Below are 10117 nucleotides of genomic sequence, written 5' to 3' on the forward strand. Positions count from 1 at the left end.
CGGATTTTGTTGTCTGTTAGCCCATAAATCTTCCAGAAGAACGAAAACGTCGCCGGTTTTTGCTTTTACGCTTGCAGCGGCGTTTTTTAAATGTACGCCGGGGATATTCCGGATATTCCGTGGTCCCTGCGGCGTTCTTAAGTGTCTTGCCAACTCGGAAACTCCATTCTCAGCGTCACTATAATTCCTATTCAAGTATGACGTGTTGTGCCTCTTCAAAGTCGTAAGTTTTCTGTGTGTGAACAAGTATTTAGCGGACGGCATTTATAAACTCGTAAAGCACTGTTACACCTCTATTTTTCAGTTCTCCATTGTCATTGAATTTAAAAATCGTCACGTGATTTGATTTAATTATTCCATATAAATTATTAATGATAAGGTATTTTTATTTTTATCCTTCCCTCATCATTGTTACCCTTAATTACTTGGCGCAGTATACATTTCCGGGCTTATCCTATTTCTATCTGCAAAAGTATTTTCCTTGTTATTATCAATTCTTGAGTAATTTGATTTAATCAAATCACATCAATTAGGTGATATTCTCATGATATCTTAATGAATATCCCATGAATATGAATATATCAATGATACATCATGAATGCCTTAATGATATTCTCATCTGGGGACATTCCCCAACAACTAAATTTCCTACAACAACAAGTTTATTTCTATCCTTATAAACTTACTGTTCCCTTATTAATAAATCAATAATTTATTAATCTTATGTACCTTGATTTGATTAATCAGTATTTATATCAATAGTTAACTATACTAGTTACTATACTCTACACTGATATACTCTAATACTCTATAATACTATAGTATAATATACTATAATACTCTAATACTCTATATACTATATAATTTATATTATAATTAACTATAATATAAGAGATACTCTCAATCTCTTTTGACGTGACAACGTCTTATAAATTGGTTTGCCGGGTGACACTTCAAGAAACTGCGTTACGTTCCCACGTTATGCGCTCACAATGAGAGCGAGTGAGAGCGTTCGTTTCAGTTCACGGTCGTCTGGAAAGAGCACGAATAGGAGCAGTGGCGAGCAACGCAAATGCATTCACCTGGAGAGAGAGTGAAACGGAGCAATCTCCTGCGACTGCGCCACTACTTAGTGAATAGGTTATGTGAATAAGTATAAGTGAATAGGTATAAGTGTAAGTATAATAGGTATAAGTGAATAGGTTATGTTGTAGTAATCACAATGTTGTGGTATTTTTCAATCACAAAAGTAGTATAAATCGTTTCTCAGCCAATAATAATTTGTTTAACTTGAAAAAATGAGCGCGACTTGCTATGTAAAAAAATTGAATCAAGCACAGTTAGCCCGCCTAAGAGCGAGAGAGACAGAGTGATTTTGTTGAGGATGTGTGAAGGTAAAAATAAAATTTTGTTAATATGAAATTCAGTGCGAGATTCTTTGTATAAATTAATGTTTTAAATATAATTCTTTGTACAAATAAATGTTTTAAATTGTTACTATTATTTCATCCTTCTTCCTACTATACGAATGAATATTCACATTAAAATTATTTTACCACTCAAAGTCGTTGTCACGTAAAACTTTCGCCCGTATACCGACTTTACAGGCAACCATGCAATTTTTTTATTCTCATTAGGTATCATGACACACTTTCAATTACGTAACGCTTAAGAGCTCTTGAGTAAAAGAAAGGGATAACTACGCCAACACGCATCAACTATCAAACTCTACAACTTGAGATTCTCCTACTAACATTACATTATTCTAGATTGGACTTCTTAATTTTTGTAGAAATGCTATATATCTCAACTTAAATTTTATTTTCTAAAATTCAAAATGTAGTGAACTAACAAACGAATTTCACAAGAGTTTAAACTAGAGCATTATCAACCTGAATATGGGAGATTCTTATGGTAAAATAATAATGACAACCATGATCACAAACCATAGATAATAGCTATCAACTCTCAGATTTCGTTCCATTGGCTTTGAACATGAAATTGGTGGTCTACAGTCTACAACACTTGTGATGCTTTGAAGCTTACATTGAAATATCGGCGCTATCGCTACCATTTGATCGCAGCTGTAAGTGGCCGAACAGTTCGCTCGACTCGCAAATTGTCCAAATTGTCGAGTGGAGCGAACATTATTTTCGGAAATGTAAAGTTAGAAGATGGCGACCGGGCACGACATCTGCAATCATCAACACGAACCTTTTCAATAACACACTGATAAATGCAGACGTCTACACGTTACCAAAGGCTGGTCGTTCTTTTCAATAGCACACAAATGAAGGGAGGCTGACACGCAGTCGTTACCACATTAGCACTTTCCTGCCACTCAAAAGTATAGGATTGCATCTGGAATTTTAGAGCTTTTTGGCCACAAAGGAATATCTGATACGGATGATAATCAGTGGACAAGATGATAGATCCATGATTTCAATGATGATTGATCCATAATTTTGAATATGATGACTTATAATCTCAATTATAATAGATCTTTCATTTCAAAAATAATAGACTTTAAACGATAGTGGTACGCCATCTCAATGATTATAGTCAATAGATTAGAATCTATTATAGCTTATGGAAGCGAAGCCTGGGTGTCAATGAAAAAAACAGAGTCCCGTTGTATTCAAGCAGCCGAAATGAGGTTCCTTCGAGCAGTCAGAGGTTACACTAGGTTGGATCACATACGAAACGACGTAATAAGAACCGAACTGAATGTAGAGTCTTTATTGCAAATATTGAAGAAAAGTAGAGAAGACTGGTCTAGCCATCTACTTCGTATGCCAGCAAATAGACTTCCAATTCAAGCTTGGCACTACAAACCCGATGGGAGAAGAGGCGTCGGACGACCGATGAAGAAATGGATGCCGGAACAGGCCAACAGAGCCTAATCCTTGAATGACGATGATGATGATGATGATGATGAGATTAGAATCTGATTATACTAGATATATGATTAGAATTCATTGAACATAGAATAATAATTCATACAAACATAAATCATAATATGAATGATGATTTTTTTTCATGTTTCTGATTATGGACGTAGAGAAGGTGATACATTTTCATTTCTTAATGAATAAATTGAGGGTCAAGTGTAAGAGAGGGCCGGCTGCTCCCTAACTTCGCCCTCCTAGGATAAAGGCAGCAATTCAATAAATCATGGTTCCCAGGAAAACGTGGAATTCTTGTCCATTGGAAAATTCTTGACTTTTTTAATGCAGAAGCTTATTGAAGAGTATATAAACAAATTAGTAGCACTGAAGCAATCTACAGTAGGCCTACTATTAAAGAATCACCACAAAGTTGTGAGTTTCCTAACCCACACCTAGAAAACTTGAAAAAAATATTATACTTGGAAGGTTGGTTCCTTTTCGAACATACTACAGAACTTTTCTCACCAAAGGCTTTGGATTTCTCTTTTTGCGAAGGATAGCCTACATGCAGAGGATCATCATTGATGCTAGGTTTCAAGAAAATAAGTCCAAGATATGACGTTGGGGAACGCGTGATGTCACATACAAATATTATATGAAGGAGAGACGCAAGACATCATTGGTTTGCAGTGCGTAACTATGTTGAGGGGGTAGGGAGGGGGAGTTTTGAGGGGTTGTGTCCAGGAGAGGGGTTGCAGGGGGATCTGAGAAAGGGGGCACGTCCTAATCCCCTCATTTCAGGGCCGGAGCTCACTTGCCGTCTCCTTTAATACTCGGCAATTTACTGGAATGGTCGCTCCTGCTTCCTCTTCACTTTCATGTTCTTTTCCACTGATTTCTCCTTCTTCTGACCTCCTCTTCTCCTTCAACATATTTATCTTCTCTTCCACAATGATTTCTCCTTCTTCTCTCCATGCAACTTTGGGGTTTCGTCTCCTGCCTGTCCTCCATCTTTTCTCCATCCTTATATATTTTGTATCATACGTTTTTCCCAGCATCCTCCAACTTCATATTTTTCTGCATCTTTCATTCATTCACCCTTATTTTTCTTCTCAATCATCTTTCTTCACATCACTTTCTGATATTTTTCCTATTCTTATACTTCCTCGCCTTTTCTTACTTTCTATTCTAGTCTCCCTCTCTGTATTTTCTGTTTACCTCATTTTTCTCAATACTAATTATTGTTACAATGCTTTGCTGATTATTACTATCAATGCTACTTATTACTTCTATTATGTTCATCATCTTCCATTAATTCCCCCATACTCTTTTGTTTTCTCCCTCTCCTTGTTTTCGCTTTTTCTGTCACGATTCACTTTTTTCTCTCCTCATTATCTATCTTGTCTTTTCTTGTCTTCCACCATTCCTCGCTCCAACAACCCCTTCAACCCCCGACCCGTCCAAATCAACTCTGTACTCATTATCAATATCCTACTCCTTTTCCCTCCTGATTCGTCAACTTCTCCATTTCTCTTTATATCCAGCTTCTTCTTCTCCTCATCCTTCCAATATACTCCAAATCCACTTGACCTGTCTATTTAAAATCCCCTACATTTTTTCCACTCCTTCCTTCATCACTATTCTATTATCCTTCTTATTTTTATCTTTATCCTTTATTCCTATCTATTTATCACAGTTTCTTCTCACCCCTACCAATCTTTGCTCATCACTCTCTTCTCCAACGCCTGCTTTTCCTACTCATCATTTTTCTCCTAACATAGAATCGCAGAACTACTCTTATCTCTTTTCCAATCCTGTCTTATATCTCTCTTACTATTTCTTTCTTCAAGCCCTCTATCTTACCTACTCACTGTCTTTTCCATTCTCTGCTCCACCATATTCTCCTTCTTCCTCCTTCTAATCATTCCTTAGCATCAAGTTCATGCCTTTTCCTTCCTCTTTTCCTCCTCCTAACCCTCCTCTTCCTCTTCTTCTACGTCTTTCTCCTCCTTCACCACCTTCTCTTCTTCCACCAACTCCCACTCCTCCTACCCTTCTCCCCCTCCTCCTACACGCATTCCTCGCTCAAAGGGGGCAAAAATCCCTCTCAGCTTGTCGGCACTTGAATACAAATACCTTTGTTATCTAAAGAGTAGATTTGAGGGACCTGCCAGAGAGACAAAGCCCAAGCAGTACATAAACAATGCTCATCCACAGCTATATACAGCCAACTACCAGTGCAATTCACTTGAATCTGTCAGCATTGCATATATACAACCTACTTCTACGAGTATTATAGTGACGTACACATTATAATGGCAGTATTTGATTAACATTGGTGTTGTTATCTTTGTCTATCACCCTTTTATCATCGTTGTATCATCTTTGTTTCATCTTTGTATCTTCTTCGTATCATCTTCCTATAGTGAGGACCACGTTATAATGGCAGTATTTGATGAACATCAGTCTCCTATCCTTATCTATCATTCGAAAAAGCAGATAGCGCTATCATTTTCTAGCCTTCCAACGTTGCTGGATCGTTTACCAAAAATGTAGTAACATAATTAATTAACAACATTTCATCTTTATTATAAACATGTATTACTGTATTTTTTCATCATTGAATAATTCTTGACGTATGAAATATAATTGGTCATTTTTAACAAGGATGAACCGTCAATCCTTGATGAGATAGATATACCGGTATCAGCTGTATTCTATAGAATGCAGCGTCAAGGCAGAAGATTTATTCATTTAATTCATTCATTGAAATCACAAATCATTATATCAAACTATAATATGCTGAGGAGAAGACAACAGGCATAGCCCAAAACTGTCTTCCTTACAAATTTTCATGAATAGAAGTTTCGGGAAAAGAATAAGGTTATGTTTTCACTTTTCACTTTCCATCGCATTTTTTACTCTAAAAATAACGATTAAACTATTAATTTTAACTTCAGATACGGTTGCTGGTGAGATGTTGTGATATCTATCCATAATGAAAACACTGCGATGTTGTCAAAAATATCACTTATTTATTGTAAAATTACAAACATGTTTCAAAACCAATGGTGTCATCTTCAGCATTAGTAACTTTAAATTTCAATGTTAAAAAAAATCAAATCGAATCAAAATTTTTATTTGCAATTCAAACAATTGAGGGTCCTGCCAAAACCGCAATTTCTTCGGCGGGTGCCCAGTTACAAAAAATAACGATTTACAGAAGATAAATAAGCTTAGACAAAATAAATATGACACTTCAAAGACTCAATATCACTAATCAATTTGAAAACTAATTGAAATACAAAAATATGCCACTGAAATCTCTACTAAATGAAAATTTTAAAGTAATTGTGCCAAATTATGATCTAGAATTGGATTGCTGTTTTTCTATCTTTCTTCACTGCCATTATAACGTGGACCTCACTACAGTTGGATTCACTTAATTCTGTCGTAATTCCTCATAAATGAATTCAACGCTTCTCATCCAACCTTTGCTGACAGTTTCAAGTGAATTTCACTATATAAACAGCTAAGACCCACTTTGCACTGACCTCGTGAATAACATTCATGCCTCTCCATTTAACCAACGCTGACTGTTAGGAGTGATTCAGAGACTACAATGCAGCTAAGACCCTCTTTGCACTCTGAGCCTCTCTGCCTCAGACACACGACTTGTTTGTGATCCGAAGAAGAGAGCTCCGGATCCGGATTTTGACTTACTGCGTTTCCGGCTTAGAATCACAGAAATCTCGAGGTCCGGATTGTCGGCACGCCAAGACAGCCAAGGAGCTGCAACTCTATAGTGTGAGTTCCACGTCATAATGGCAGTATTTGATGCTAACATTCTTGTTGCTATCCTTGTATATCATTCGACAAAGCAGATAGCACTATCCTTTTCCAGCTCCACCATGTTGCCTGATCGTTTTTCAAGACTGTAGGAATATAATAAATTAACAAAATATTCAGTCTTAACAAAGAAAATTTATTCTTTAATTATTGAAAAACATATTTTGTTGACGAATGAAATATAAATGGAAGAGTAAGACGTTGAAGTTGTCAAGACCACTATATTTGTTCAAAATTGAATTCAATGACAGAACCAGGTTTCATTGCAACACCAGTCACATCCATATTCTTTCAATTATCGGGATGAAATATAATTGAACAAGAATGAACAGTATTCAATCAGATACATTATAGTCCAGTCAAGGAAAGTTTAAAGAGGGAAAAGTTTGGAAGACAATTTTTGACCTCGCAGTTCTGTTTAGGGTAGTAGGGAGATGAACATATCAAAAGTATCCACCCCTACCACTTGTGCTAAGAGGGGGGGGGTGGTTCAAAGGTACAATTTTTCTCGCATATAACTCGAAAACTATGGGTTGACAAATATAACTGCTATATACAAAATAAAAGATTACACAATTTCCTACAATATTCATTCCACAAGTTTTTCTATATATTTTAAGTTTTCGAGATATCCGCTCTTGGAGGTGTGACATTTTTGAGTAAAACACGTTTGCCTCCAACTTTTTTCTATTTTTGCTCTTATAACTTTTTAAAAATCGATCGGGAAATTCATACTGATTACAAGCTTATAGAGAAATCAATCCTCTTGAATTTTATGTATGAATTTTACACTTTTATGCATTCCCTACAAGTGTTGCAGCAGCTTTAGTGTTGAGTGTGATATCTCCAGTTTTTCAACAATACACCAATTGACAAAGGAATTTAGAGGGAATGTTTCGTACACAATTTTGGAGTTTGCAGCTTTGTTGAGACTAGTTGGGAGGAGAACAAATCAAAAGTCCCCATTCCTAACTAATGTACTAAGGGGATGAGGGTGGTTTGAAATTTGCATTCTTCAGCTTTTTGCTTCCGTGCTCATATCTTGAGAACAGTGCGTTCAACCGAAATAACTAACTATTCAAAAATGGAACTTGATAAATTCTCTACACGTTTTGTTTAGTGGAATTTTTTGATATTCGCAATAGTTCCCGAGATATTCGCTCATGAAGGTGTGTAATTGTTAAAATAGCAGGTTTTTATGCGATTTTTAGCTCTTTCAGGGCTTATAACTCTCCAACAATGCATTTTAAAAATTAATGCTTATCGTAGGTTCATAAAGCAATGAATTCTATTTGAAAAAATGTATTTGACGAAGTTTCACTATCCCAAGTTTTCGTTTCTTCTTCATAGCAGCCCTAAACAGAACTGCGGGGTCAAAAATTGTCTTCCAAACTTTTCCCTCTTTATCCTCTTTTGAGCATTCAATGCCTGGACTATTACCAGTAATAGCTATCGTATGAAGGAGGCAATGGCAAGACAGAGAATCGGCTGTTCTCCTATCTTGCTCCACTGCGATTATAACGTGGATAACGTGTGTAAGGATACACAAAGTTGTGGAAACAGCATTGGAAGTCGTATCAATTCGTCCTTTTCAGTTTAATTTGGTTCTGAGCCTGTTATCATGGAACTATCCCTGAAATCTTATTTTTTTTTGGAAAAGACAGTATTAATACAGACTCGAAAACTGAACAATTACTCAATACAGTTATTTTTTAGTCATTTTTTTTAAATCAAATAACTTTTTTCAAAAATTGATATTTTTGGAAAATAGTTCCTCATTTCATTAACAATACAATGAAGAATGTATCTTCAAATTTTCATAAATTTATCTCTCACCAGTTTTGAAATATGTTTCAAGAATTCAAACTTTGGGCGGTCATATCTCAAAAAGTGATGATGTGATAGAAAGAGATTTTTTTTATTTTGATAACTTGATAGTATTCAATTCCTGAAAGTTCTATGAATATCACCAGAAAAAGATTTTTTTCAAGCTGCTGGCACAGCCTTTTCTAGCAATAATTATAGCTATTACTGAACTCTTTCAAATTACACCTACTGTATAGTAACTGTATAATGTAAGTACAGTAACTATATGACTGTTATTCTTTATAGTATGAGAAATGTATTTCAAACTAATCACTGTGATTAAAATTGTATTTGCTACTAGAAAACTTTCTTACATAAAACGACAGAATACACCGTACAGAAAGAAAGTCTATCTTCTCTTATCTTGAAAGCAACTATACAGAAATTGGTAATGTAATTAAGAAATGAGCACTTTTCGATCCAACATCACCATTAACATTATAATCATTATCATCGTCTCCATTATCATCAACGTCATCATGATCAACAACAGCTACAATAACAGCAACAACAACAACAGCAGCAACAACATCAACGATAGACTACATCATGGAAAGCCAACCATATTGCTAAGTGCTTCTCAAATTTCATTTACCTCCTATGCCGTGTGCTGCCTACTGTGCTTCTTCAAATTTATTTAATCAAATCCACTTATCCTGATTAGATGGTTTGTTTATTTCTATCATTTCTCTTAGGCCTATACTCCATTATTCCGACATGGTTGTTTTTAATACGGAAAGGTCATCTAATAAAAATGTGTACTGAAATTTTCATACATCTAAACAGTAATATATTGGACTCCAGTCTGGCTACTTGATACAAAAACTTTGAAATCTTTCATTACTAACTAATTATATTCAACTAGGCCCAACTATTTTCATTAATAGTAAGTAACTCACTATTATGGAACTAATCTTATTTCATTTCTTAACGGATTTGACCTTTAACTAGCAATCTGATATAATTATGAATATAGATTATTCCCACCCATAGTGAGGTTGAATTAGTTGATAGTATTGTAAATACTTCATTTGAATATATTTCTTCTGAAAAAATAGGGACCTATACTGAACTACAAACATCAAATTTTTAGATTGAAAAGCAAAAATTTTTTCCAAAGAAGTAATAATTATTTATGCTTTTAAGATCTTAATTGTGAAGACACTCAATTGTAAAAAAACAAGGCCTTTCTAAGCTACAATCAACGAATTAATAGATTGAAAAGCATTAATTTTTCTTAAAAAAAAAACAACAGTGACTCATTCTAAGCTGCAACCATTAAATCAATAGATTGCATTTATTTGTCTCAAAGAAGTCATTGTTATACTTGCATCGTGAATGCTTATAGAATCTTGATTATTGTAAAGCTACTGACTGAAAAGAAAAGAAAGACCTCGACTCATTGTAAGCTATAACCATCAAATTTATAAATTTAAAAGCTTCAATTTTTCTAGAAAAAGTAATTGTTATTCTTGCATCCTCAATGCTCATAAAATCTGAATTATTGTAAAATC

The sequence above is a fragment of the Nilaparvata lugens genome, chromosome 3, assembly GCF_014356525.2.
Source record: "Nilaparvata lugens isolate BPH chromosome 3, ASM1435652v1, whole genome shotgun sequence".
Taxonomy (NCBI): domain Eukaryota; kingdom Metazoa; phylum Arthropoda; class Insecta; order Hemiptera; family Delphacidae; genus Nilaparvata; species Nilaparvata lugens.